This window comes from Eubalaena glacialis, chromosome 1 (assembly GCF_028564815.1).
Source record: "Eubalaena glacialis isolate mEubGla1 chromosome 1, mEubGla1.1.hap2.+ XY, whole genome shotgun sequence".
NCBI lineage: Eukaryota > Metazoa > Chordata > Mammalia > Artiodactyla > Balaenidae > Eubalaena > Eubalaena glacialis.
The window spans coordinates 144402025-144415807 of NC_083716.1; positions in this window are offsets into that span (position 1 = coordinate 144402025).

Below are 13783 nucleotides of genomic sequence, written 5' to 3' on the forward strand. Positions count from 1 at the left end.
CTCACCTTTCCCGTTAAGCAGCCATAGTGTGTCTTCTAAATATGTGACTCTGTTCTGTTTTGTAATTCACTTCAAGTGTAGCGATTTTCACATGCCCTCTATAAGTGATATCTTAGGATAACTGTCTTTTTCTGTGTGACTTATTTCACTTAGAATCCTCGTCCCTAAATCCACTCATCATGCTGCTACTAGCCTTATGACATTGATTTCATGGCTGACTGATATTCCATTGTGCCTAAGTACCACAACTTCTTTATCCATTTTTCTCTTTCCTGGCATGTTTAAGGTGTACCTAAGTGGAGGTTCTTGTACACAGAGCAGCCGGAAACTTTGGGGTGCCTGTGTCTTGTTGATTTTTAGTTTTCCCAATTTATACGCCCATGAGTGGAAGTGCCCTATGCTCTGTAAGCTGTGTTTATTACATGTTTCAGGACACACCGTACACTTCTCCAGAGTGGCTGTTGGCAATTGACATCCCACCCCTCAGCCTAGCAAGGCTCCCATGTCTCCATGGCCTGTCCTGCATTTCTGGTGTTTACTCTTTTCGCAGCATGGCCCTTTTGACCGATGGCAAACGAGACTTCTTTGTAGTGCTGATTTGCACTTCCGGCTTGCTTGGTTGGCCAAAAAGGGCGTATGCGTTTTTTCCTGAATATATTCAGGAAAAAACGCATACGCCCTTTTTGGCCAAGGGCATCATTGTCAACGTTTTGCCGCTTTTCATGTGCTTTAAAGGCGAGTCGAATCTACCTCCTGAAATCTGTTTCCTGCAATTCTGCCTTGCTTTCAAATCCTCTTCGTTGCCTTCCCTCAATATATTTGTGGACAAGAGTTATCATTTATAACCCTGCAGGTTTGTGAATTGCAGTGGCCCTGAGCTCCATTTGTCAACTCGCTTTTTTGGGAGCTGGCCGCAAAAGCGCAGGATTGCTTCAGGCCCTATTCTGGTTCCGGGGGGCAGGCTGAGCCTGTGCTTCATTCTTCTTCCTGATGGGGAAATAGAGTGACCTGTGCCTGTCCCAACACCTAGAGCTAGTCTCTCGTTGGTTCCCCCTCTTCCCGTTCATCCTCAGGACAAATTGCAACCTGTACGAAAGAAACAGGAGCTTCAAGGTGCTGATTCTCCAAGTAGGGAGATTGTTAGTAAAGCGGCTGGAATGGCGAACCCGAGCACAAGGAGAGGAGAAATGAGGTGCGTTTTAGAAACCTTTCCCGATCACACGCTGTACCATCTTCTGGGTTTCCCATGCACGTTTTCAATGTAGGAAGATGCCCTTGAACCTGGAGATTTGGGACCCATGGGGTGGGTACCCCGCGGTATTACTTTAAAGGGTCTGCGTTTCCTCACCCAACCTCACCAAACCTCTCAGCCCCAAGAGTGTCCAGCCTTATGTCTCATCCAGCTGTGGGTCTAGATATGGTCAATCCAGGTTGCATCAGAGCCTCCGAACGGATTTTGTAAGAATTTCTCTCTCTTTCACTGTCTTTGTTTTATGGCGTTCATTTTAAGTAATTTATTTTGATAATGGGGTTGAGCTGCTTTTCCCTGCTGTGTTTATGCCGCTTTACACCCTCTTGATTCAACTCCAGAGAGATATCAATACATAGGTTTTAAGATTCTTGCTAGTCAGATATATTCTTGTGCGGTGAATAGGGGGTGTTGAGTCCAGTTCACTGAGCAGGGAGGAGGTCTTGTCTGTTACATATTTGGCTTATGGAACGGTATGTGAGCTAATTTCAAACCCTTGTTTTATGCATCACCCCACCTCACCTTTCCCGTTAAGCAGCCATAGTGTGTCTTCTAAATATGTGACTCTGTTCTGTTTTGTAATTCACTTCAAGTGTAGCGATTTTCACATGCCCTCTATAAGTGATATCTTAGGATAACTGTCTTTTTCTGTGTGACTTATTTCACTTAGAATCCTCGTCCCTAAATCCACTCATCATGCTGCTACTAGCCTTATGACATTGATTTCATGGCTGAGTGATATTCCATTGTGCCTAAGTACCACAACTTCTTTATCCATTTTTCTCTTTCCTGGCATGTTTAAGGTGTACCTAAGTGGAGGTTCTTGTACACAGAGCAGCCGGAAACTTTGGGGTGCCTGTGTCTTGTTGATTTTTAGTTTTCCCAATTTATACGCCCATGAGTGGAAGTGCCCTATTCTCTGTAAGCTGTGTTTATTACATGTTTCAGGACACACCGTACACTTCTCCAGAGTGGCTGTTGACAATTGGCATGCTGCCCATCAGCGTAGCAAGGCTCCCATGTCTCCATGGCCTGTCCTGAATTTCTGGTTTTTACACTTTTGGCAGCATGGCCTTTTTGACCGATGGCAAGCGAGACTTCTTTGTAGTGCTGATTTGCACTTCCGGGCTTGCTTGGTTGGCCAAAAAGGGCGTATGCGTTTTTTCCTGAATATATTCAGGAAAAAACGCATACGCCCTTTTTGGCCAAGGGCATCATTGTCAACGTTTTGCTGCTTTTCATGTGCTTTAAAGGCGAGTCGAATCTACCTCCTGAAATCTGTTTCCTGCAATTCTGCCTTGCTTTCAAATCTTCTTCATTGCCTTCCCTCAATATATTTGTGGACGAGAGTTATCATTTATAACTCTGCAGGTTTGTGAATTGCAGTGGCCCTGAGCTCCATTTGTCAACTCGCTTTTTTGGGAGCTGGCCGCAAAAGCGCAGGATTGCTTCAGGCCCTATTCTGGTTCCGGGGGGCAGGCTGAGCCTGTGCTTCATTCTTCTTCCTGATGGGGAAATAGAGTGACCTGTGCCTGTCCCAACACCTAGAGCTAGTCTCTCATTGGTTCCCCGTCTTCCCGTTCATCCTCAGGACAAATTGCAACCTGTACGAAACAAACAGGAGGTTCCAGGTGCTGATTCTCCAAGTAGGGAGATTGTTAGTAAAGCGGCTGGAATGGCGAACCCGAGCACAAGGAGAGGAGAAATGAGGTGCGTTTTAGAAACCTTTCCCGATCACACGGTGTACCATCTTCTGGGTTTCCCAGGCATGTTTTCGATGTAGGAAGATGCCCTTGAACCTGGAGATTTGGGACCCATGGGGTGGGTACCACGCGGTATTACTTTAAACGGTCTGCGTTTGCTCACCCAACCTCACCAATCCTCTCAGCCCCAAGATTGTCCAGCCTTTTGTCTCATCCAGCTGTGGGTCTAGATATGGTCAATCCAGGTTGCATCAGAGCCTCCGAACGGATTTTGTAAGAATTTCTCTCTCTTTCACTGTCTTTGTTTTATGGCGTTCATTTTAAGTAATTTATTTTGATAATGGGGTTGAGCTGCTTTTCCCTGCTGTGTTTATGCCGCTTTACACCCTCTTGATTCAACTCCAGAGAGATATCAATACATAGGTTTTAAGATTCTTGCTAGTCAGATATATTCTTGTGCGGTGAATAGGGGGTGTTGAGTCCAGTTCACTGAGCAGGGAGGAGGTCTTGTCTGTTACATATTTGGCTTATGGAACGGTATGTGAGCTAATTTCAAACCCTTGTTTTATGCATCAGCCCACCTCACCTTTCCCGTTACACAGCCATAGTGTGTCTTCTAAATGTGTGACTCTGTTCTGTTTTGTAATTCAGTTCAAGTGTAGCGATTTCGACATGCCCTCTATAAGTGATATCTTAGGATAAGGGTCTTTTTCTGTGTGACTTATTTCACTTAGAATCCTCGTCCCTAAATCCACTCATCATGCTGCTACTAGCCTTATGACATTGATTTCATGGCTGAGTGATATTCCATTGTGCCTAAGTACCACAACTTCTTTATCCATTTTTCTCTTTCCTGGGATACTTAAGGTGTAGCTAAGTGGAGGTTCTTGTACACAGAGCAGCCCTAAACTTTGGGGTGCCTGTGTCTTGTTGATTTTTAGTTTTCCCAATTTATACGCCCATGAGTGGAAGTGCCCTATGCTCTGTAAGCTGTGTTTATTACATGTTTCAGGACACACCGTACACTTCTCCAGAGTGGCTGTTGGCAATTGACATCCCACCCCTCAGCCTAGCAAGGCTCCCATGTCTCCATGGCCTGTCCTGCATTTCTGGTGTTTACTCTTTTTGCAGCGTGGCCCTTTTGACCGATGGCAAGCGAGACTTCTTTGTAGTGCTGATTTGCACTTCCGGCTTGCTTGGTTGGCCAAAAAGGGCGTATGCGTTTTTTCCTGAATATATTCAGGAAAAAACGCATACGCCCTTTTTGGCCAAGGGCATCATTGTCAACGTTTTGCCGCTTTTCATGTGCTTTAAAGGCGAGTCGAATCTACCTCCTGAAATCTGTTTCCGGCAATTCTGCCTTGCTTTCAAATCCTCTTCGTTGCCTTCCCTCAATATATTTGTGGACGAGAGTTATCATTTATAACTCTGCAGGTTTGTGAATTGCAGTGGCCCTGAGCTCCATTTGTCAACTCGCTATTTTGGGAGCTGGCCGCAAAAGCGCAGGATTGCTTCAGGCCCTATTCTGGTTCCGGGGGGCAGGCTGAGCCTGTGCTTCATTCTTCTTCCTGATGAGGAAATAGAGTGACCGCTGCCTGTCCCAACACCTAGAGCTAGTCTCTCATTGGTTCCCCGTCTTCCCGTTCATCCTCAGGACAAATTGCAACCTGTACAAAACAAACAGGAGGTTCAAGGTGCTGATTCTCCAAGTAGGGAGATTGTTAGTAAAGCGGCTGGAATGGCGAACCCGAGCACAAGGAGAGGAGAAATGAGGTGCGTTTTAGAAACCTTTCCCGATCACACGGTGTACCATCTTCTGGGTTTCCCAGGCATGTTTTCGATGTAGGAAGATGCCCTTGAACCTGGAGATTTGGGACCCATGGGGTGGGTACCGCGCGGTATTACTTTAAAGCGTCTGCGTTTGCTCACCCAACCTCACCAATCCTCTCAGCCCGAAGAGTGTCCAGCCTTATGTCTCATCCAGCTGTGGGTCTAGATATGGTCAATCCAGGTTGCATCAGAGCCCCCGAACGGATTTTGTAAGAATTTCCCTCTCTTTCACTCTCTTTGTTTTATGGGGTTCATTTTAAGTAATTTATTTTGATAATGGGGTTGAGCTGCTTTTCCCTCCTGTGTTTAGGCCGCTTTACACCCTCTTGATTCAACTCCAGAGAGATATCAATACATAGGTTTCAAGATTCTTGCTAGTCAGATATATTCTTGTTCGGTGAATAGGTGGTGTTGAGTCCAGTTCACTGAGCAGGGAGGAGGTCTTGTCTGTTACATATTTGGCTTATGGAACGGTATCTGAGCTAATTACAAACCATTGTTTTATGCATCACCCCACCTCACCTTTCCCGTTAAGCAGCCATAGTGTGTCTTCTAAATGTGTGACTCTGTTCTGTTTTGTAATTCAGTTCAAGTGTAGCGATTTTTACATGCCCTCTATAAGTGATATCTTAGGATAAGTGTCTTTTTCTGTGTGACTTATTTCACTTAGAATCCTCGTCCCTAAATCCACTCATCATGCTGCTACTAGCCTTATGACATTGATTTCATGGCTGAGTGATATTCCATTGTGCCTAAGTACCACAACTTCTTTATCCATTTTTCTCTTTCCTGGGATGTTTAAGGTGTACTGAAGTGGAGGTTCTTGTACACAGAGTAGCCCTAAACTTTGGGGCGCCTGTGTCTTGTTGATTTTTAGTTTTCCCAATTTATATGCCCATGAGTGGAAGTGCCCTATGCTCTGTAAGCTGTGTTTATTACATGTTTCAGGACACACCGTACACTTCTCCAGAGTGGCTGTTGGCAATTGACATCCCGCCCATCAGCGTAGCAAGGCTCCCATGTCTCCACGGCCTGTCCTGCATTTCTGGTTTTTACACATTTTGCAGCATGGCCCTTATGACCGATGGCAAGCGAGACTTCTTTGTAGTGCTGATTTGCACTTCCGGCTTGCTTGGTTGGCCAAAAAGGGCGTATGCGTTTTTTCCTGAATATATTCAGCAAAAAACGCATACGCCCTTTTTGGCCAAGGGCATCATTGTCAACGTTTTGCCGCTTTTCATGTGCTTTAAAGGCGAGTCGAATCTACCTCCTGAAATCTGTTTCCGGCAATTCTGCCTTACTTTCAAATCCTCTTCGTTGCCTTCCCTCAATATATTTGTGGACGAGAGTTATCATTTATAACTCTGCAGGTTTGTGAATTGCAGTGGCCCTGAGCTCCATTTGTCAACTCACTTTTTTGGGAGCTGGCTGCAAAAGCGCAGGATTGCTTCAGGCCCTATTCTGGTTCTGGGGGCAGGCTGAGCCTGTACTTCATTCTTCTTCCTGATGGGGAAATAGAGTGACCTCTGCCTGTCCCAACACCTAGAGCTAGTCTCTCATTGGTTCCCCGTCTTCCCGTTCATCCTCAGGACAAATTGCAACCTGTACGAAACAAACAGGAGGTTCAAGGTGCTGATTCTCCAAGTAAGGATATTGTTAGTAATGCGGCTGGAATGGCGAACCCGAGCACAAGGAGAGGAGAAATGAGGTGCGTTTTAGAAACCTTTCCCGATCACACGGTGTACCATCTTCTGGGTTTCCCAGGCATGTTTTCGATGTAGGAAGATGCCCTTGAACCTGGAGATTTGGGACCCATGGGGTGGGTACCGCGCGGTATTACTTTAAAGCGTCTGCGTTTGCTCACCCAACCTCACCAATCCTCTCAGCCCCAAGAGTGTCCAGCCTTATGTCTCATCCAGCTGTGGGTCTAGATATGGTCAATCCAGGTTGCATCAGAGCCCCCGAACGGATTTTGTAAGAATTTCTCTCTCTTTCACTGTCTTTGTTTTATGGGGTTCATTTTAAGTAATTTATTTTGATAATGGGGTTGAGCTGCTTTTCCCTCCTGTGTTTATGCCGCTTTACACCCTCTTGATTCAACTCCAGAGAGATATCAATACATAGGTTTCAAGATTCTTGCTAGTCAGATATATTCTTGTGCGGTGAATAGGTGGTGTTGAGTCCAGTTCACTGAGCAGGGAGGAGGTCTTGTCTTTTACATATTTGGCTTATGGAACGGTATCTGAGCTAATTTCAAATCATTGTTTTATGCATCACCCCACCTCACCTTTCCCGTTAAGCAGCCATAGTGTGTCTTCTAAATGTGTGACTCTGTTCTGTTTTGTAATTCAGTTCAAGTGTAGCGATTTTGACATGCCCTCTATAAGTGATATCTTAGGATAAGTGTCTTTTTCTGTGTGACTTATTTCACTTAGAATCCTCGTCCCTAAATCCACTCATCATGCTGCTACTAGCCTTATGACATTGATTTCATGGCTGAGTGATATTCCATTGTGCCTAAGTACCACAACTTCTTTATCCATTTTTCTCTTTCCTGGGATGTTTAAGGTGTACTGAAGTGGAGGTTCTTGTACACAGAGCAGCCCTAAACTTTGGGGTGCCTGTGTCTTGTTGATTTTTAGTTTTCCCAATTTATATGCCCATGAGTGGAAGTGCCCTATGCTCTGTAAGCTGTGTTTATTACATGTTTCAGGACACACCGTACACTTCTCCAGAGTGGCTGTTGGCAATTGACATCCCGCCCATCAGCGTAGCAAGGCTCCCATGTCTCCACGGCCTGTCCTGCATTTCTGGTGTTTACACATTTTGCAGCATGGCCCTTATGACCGATGGCAAGCGAGACGTCTTTGTAGTGCTGATTTGCACTTCCGGCTTGCTTGGTTGGCCAAAAAGGGCGTATGCGTTTTTTCCTGAATATATTCAGGAAAAAACGCATACGCCCTTTTTGGCCAAGGGCATCATTGTCACCGTTTTGCCGCTTTTCATGTGCTTTAAAGGCGAGTCGAATCTACCTCCTGAAATCTGTTTCCTGCAATTCTGCCTTGCTTTCAAATCCTCTTCGTTGCCTTCCCTCAATATATTTGTGGACGAGAGTTATCATTTATAACTCTGCAGGTTTGTGAATTGCAGTGGCCCTGAGCTCCATTTGTCAACTCGCTTTTTTGGGAGCTGGCCGCAAAAGCGCAGGATTGCTTCAGGCCCTATTCTGGTTCCGGGGGGCAGGCTGAGCCTGTGCTTCATTCTTCTTCCTGATGGGGAAATAGAGTGACCGCTGCCTGTCCCAACACCTAGAGCTAGTCTCTCATTGGTTCCCCGTCTTCCCGTTCATCCTCAGGACAAATTGCAACCTGTACGAAACAAACAGGAGGTTCAAGGTGCTGATTCTCCAAGTAGGGATATTGTTAGTAATGCGGCTGGAATGGCGAACCCGAGCACAAGGAGAGGAGAAATGAGGTGCGTTTTAGAAACCTTTCCCGATCACACGGTGTACCAACTTCTGGGTTTCCCAGGCATGTTTTCGATGTAGGAAGATGCCCTTGAACCTGGAGATTTGGGACCCATGGGGTGGGTACCGCGCGGTATTACTTTAAAGCGTCTGCGTTTGCTCACCCAACCTCACCAATCCTCTCAGCCCCAAGATTGTCCAGCCTTTTGTCTCATCCAGCTGTGGGTCTAGATATGGTCAATCCAGGTTGCATCAGAGCCTCCGAACGGATTTTGTAAGAATTTCTCTCTCTTTCACTGTCTTTGTTTTATGGCGTTCATTTTAAGTAATTTATTTTGATAATGGGGTTGAGCTGCTTTTCCCTGCTGTGTTTATGCCGCTTTACACCCTCTTGATTCAACTCCAGAGAGATATCAATACATAGGTTTTAAGATTCTTGCTAGTCAGATATATTCTTGTGCGGTGAATAGGGGGTGTTGAGTCCAGTTCACTGAGCAGGGAGGAGGTCTTGTCTGTTACATATTTGGCTTATGGAACGGTATGTGAGCTAATTTCAAACCCTTGTTTTATGCATCAGCCCACCTCACCTTTCCCGTTAAGCAGCCATAGTGTGTCTTCTAAATGTGTGACTCTGTTCTGTTTTGTAATTCAGTTCAAGTGTAGCGATTTCGACATGCCCTCTATAAGTGATATCTTAGGATAAGAGTCTTTTTCTGTGTGACTTATTTCACTTAGAATCCTCGTCCCTAAATCCACTCATCATGCTGCTACTAGCCTTATGACATTGATTTCATGGCTGAGTGATATTCCATTGTGCCTAAGTACCACAACTTCTTTATCCATTTTTCTCTTTCCTGGGATACTTAAGGTGTAGCTAAGTGGAGGTTCTTGTACACAGAGCAGCCCTAAACTTTGGGGTGCCTGTGTCTTGTTGATTTTTAGTTTTCCCAATTTATACGCCCATGAGTGGAAGTGCCCTATGCTCTGTAAGCTGTGTTTATTACATGTTTCAGGACACACCGTACACTTCTCCAGAGTGGCTGTTGGCAATTGACATCCCACCCCTCAGCCTAGCAAGGCTCCCATGTCTCCATGGCCTGTCCTGCATTTCTGGTGTTTACTCTTTTCGCAGCGTGGCCCTTTTGACCGATGGCAAGCGAGACTTCTTTGTAGTGCTGATTTGCACTTCCGGCTTGCTTGGTTGGCCAAAAAGGGCGTATGCGTTTTTTCCTGAATATATTCAGGAAAAAACGCATACGCCCTTTTTGGCCAAGGGCATCATTGTCAACGTTTTGCCGCTTTTCATGTGCTTTAAAGGCGAGTCGAATCTACCTCCTGAAATCTGTTTCCGGCAATTCTGCCTTGCTTTCAAATCCTCTTCGTTGCCTTCCCTCAATATATTTGTGGACGAGAGTTATCATTTATAACTCTGCAGGTTTGTGAATTGCAGTGGCCCTGAGCTCCATTTGTCAACTCGCTATTTTGGGAGCTGGCCGCAAAAGCGCAGGATTGCTTCAGGCCCTATTCTGGTTCCGGGGGGCAGGCTGAGCCTGTGCTTCATTCTTCTTCCTGATGAGGAAATAGAGTGACCGCTGCCTGTCCCAACACCTAGAGCTAGTCTCTCATTGGTTCCCCGTCTTCCCGTTCATCCTCAGGACAAATTGCAACCTGTACAAAACAAACAGGAGGTTCAAGGTGCTGATTCTCCAAGTAGGGAGATTGTTAGTAAAGCGGCTGGAATGGCGAACCCGAGCACAAGGAGAGGAGAAATGAGGTGCGTTTTAGAAACCTTTCCCGATCACACGGTGTACCATCTTCTGGGTTTCCCAGGCATGTTTTCGATGTAGGAAGATGCCCTTGAACCTGGAGATTTGGGACCCATGGGGTGGGTACCGCGCGGTATTACTTTAAAGCGTCTGCGTTTGCTCACCCAACCTCACCAATCCTCTCAGCCCGAAGAGTGTCCAGCCTTATGTCTCATCCAGCTGTGGGTCTAGATATGGTCAATCCAGGTTGCATCAGAGCCCCCGAACGGATTTTGTAAGAATTTCCCTCTCTTTCACTCTCTTTGTTTTATGGGGTTCATTTTAAGTAATTTATTTTGATAATGGGGTTGAGCTGCTTTTCCCTCCTGTGTTTAGGCCGCTTTACACCCTCTTGATTCAACTCCAGAGAGATATCAATACATAGGTTTCAAGATTCTTGCTAGTCAGATATATTCTTGTTCGGTGAATAGGTGGTGTTGAGTCCAGTTCACTGAGCAGGGAGGAGGTCTTGTCTGTTACATATTTGGCTTATGGAACGGTATCTGAGCTAATTACAAACCATTGTTTTATGCATCACCCCACCTCACCTTTCCCGTTAAGCAGCCATAGTGTGTCTTCTAAATGTGTGACTCTGTTCTGTTTTGTAATTCAGTTCAAGTGTAGCGATTTTTACATGCCCTCTATAAGTGATATCTTAGGATAAGTGTCTTTTTCTGTGTGACTTATTTCACTTAGAATCCTCGTCCCTAAATCCACTCATCATGCTGCTACTAGCCTTATGACATTGATTTCATGGCTGAGTGATATTCCATTGTGCCTAAGTACCACAACTTCTTTATCCATTTTTCTCTTTCCTGGGATGTTTAAGGTGTACTGAAGTGGAGGTTCTTGTACACAGAGTAGCCCTAAACTTTGGGGCGCCTGTGTCTTGTTGATTTTTAGTTTTCCCAATTTATATGCCCATGAGTGGAAGTGCCCTATGCTCTGTAAGCTGTGTTTATTACATGTTTCAGGACACACCGTACACTTCTCCAGAGTGGCTGTTGGCAATTGACATCCCGCCCATCAGCGTAGCAAGGCTCCCATGTCTCCACGGCCTGTCCTGCATTTCTGGTTTTTACACATTTTGCAGCATGGCCCTTATGACCGATGGCAAGCGAGACTTCTTTGTAGTGCTGATTTGCACTTCCGGCTTGCTTGGTTGGCCAAAAAGGGCGTATGCGTTTTTTCCTGAATATATTCAGCAAAAAACGCATACGCCCTTTTTGGCCAAGGGCATCATTGTCAACGTTTTGCCGCTTTTCATGTGCTTTAAAGGCGAGTCGAATCTACCTCCTGAAATCTGTTTCCGGCAATTCTGCCTTACTTTCAAATCCTCTTCGTTGCCTTCCCTCAATATATTTGTGGACGAGAGTTATCATTTATAACTCTGCAGGTTTGTGAATTGCAGTGGCCCTGAGCTCCATTTGTCAACTCACTTTTTTGGGAGCTGGCTGCAAAAGCGCAGGATTGCTTCAGGCCCTATTCTGGTTCTGGGGGCAGGCTGAGCCTGTACTTCATTCTTCTTCCTGATGGGGAAATAGAGTGACCTCTGCCTGTCCCAACACCTAGAGCTAGTCTCTCATTGGTTCCCCGTCTTCCCGTTCATCCTCAGGACAAATTGCAACCTGTACGAAACAAACAGGAGGTTCAAGGTGCTGATTCTCCAAGTAAGGATATTGTTAGTAATGCGGCTGGAATGGCGAACCCGAGCACAAGGAGAGGAGAAATGAGGTGCGTTTTAGAAACCTTTCCCGATCACACGGTGTACCATCTTCTGGGTTTCCCAGGCATGTTTTCGATGTAGGAAGATGCCCTTGAACCTGGAGATTTGGGACCCATGGGGTGGGTACCGCGCGGTATTACTTTAAAGCGTCTGCGTTTGCTCACCCAACCTCACCAATCCTCTCAGCCCCAAGAGTGTCCAGCCTTATGTCTCATCCAGCTGTGGGTCTAGATATGGTCAATCCAGGTTGCATCAGAGCCCCCGAACGGATTTTGTAAGAATTTCTCTCTCTTTCACTGTCTTTGTTTTATGGGGTTCATTTTAAGTAATTTATTTTGATAATGGGGTTGAGCTGCTTTTCCCTCCTGTGTTTATGCCGCTTTACACCCTCTTGATTCAACTCCAGAGAGATATCAATACATAGGTTTCAAGATTCTTGCTAGTCAGATATATTCTTGTGCGGTGAATAGGTGGTGTTGAGTCCAGTTCACTGAGCAGGGAGGAGGTCTTGTCTTTTACATATTTGGCTTATGGAACGGTATCTGAGCTAATTTCAAATCATTGTTTTATGCATCACCCCACCTCACCTTTCCCGTTAAGCAGCCATAGTGTGTCTTCTAAATGTGTGACTCTGTTCTGTTTTGTAATTCAGTTCAAGTGTAGCGATTTTGACATGCCCTCTATAAGTGATATCTTAGGATAAGTGTCTTTTTCTGTGTGACTTATTTCACTTAGAATCCTCGTCCCTAAATCCACTCATCATGCTGCTACTAGCCTTATGACATTGATTTCATGGCTGAGTGATATTCCATTGTGCCTAAGTACCACAACTTCTTTATCCATTTTTCTCTTTCCTGGGATGTTTAAGGTGTACTGAAGTGGAGGTTCTTGTACACAGAGCAGCCCTAAACTTTGGGGTGCCTGTGTCTTGTTGATTTTTAGTTTTCCCAATTTATATGCCCATGAGTGGAAGTGCCCTATGCTCTGTAAGCTGTGTTTATTACATGTTTCAGGACACACCGTACACTTCTCCAGAGTGGCTGTTGGCAATTGACATCCCGCCCATCAGCGTAGCAAGGCTCCCATGTCTCCACGGCCTGTCCTGCATTTCTGGTGTTTACACATTTTGCAGCATGGCCCTTATGACCGATGGCAAGCGAGACGTCTTTGTAGTGCTGATTTGCACTTCCGGCTTGCTTGGTTGGCCAAAAAGGGCGTATGCGTTTTTTCCTGAATATATTCAGGAAAAAACGCATACGCCCTTTTTGGCCAAGGGCATCATTGTCACCGTTTTGCCGCTTTTCATGTGCTTTAAAGGCGAGTCGAATCTACCTCCTGAAATCTGTTTCCTGCAATTCTGCCTTGCTTTCAAATCCTCTTCGTTGCCTTCCCTCAATATATTTGTGGACGAGAGTTATCATTTATAACTCTGCAGGTTTGTGAATTGCAGTGGCCCTGAGCTCCATTTGTCAACTCGCTTTTTTGGGAGCTGGCCGCAAAAGCGCAGGATTGCTTCAGGCCCTATTCTGGTTCCGGGGGGCAGGCTGAGCCTGTGCTTCATTCTTCTTCCTGATGGGGAAATAGAGTGACCGCTGCCTGTCCCAACACCTAGAGCTAGTCTCTCATTGGTTCCCCGTCTTCCCGTTCATCCTCAGGACAAATTGCAACCTGTACGAAACAAACAGGAGGTTCAAGGTGCTGATTCTCCAAGTAGGGATATTGTTAGTAATGCGGCTGGAATGGCGAACCCGAGCACAAGGAGAGGAGAAATGAGGTGCGTTTTAGAAACCTTTCCCGATCACACGGTGTACCAACTTCTGGGTTTCCCAGGCATGTTTTCGATGTAGGAAGATGCCCTTGAACCTGGAGATTTGGGACCCATGGGGTGGGTACCGCGCGGTATTACTTTAAAGCGTCTGCGTTTGCTCACCCAACCTCACCAATCCTCTCAGCCCCAAGATTGTCCAGCCTTTTGTCTCATCCAGCTGTGGGTCTAGATATGGT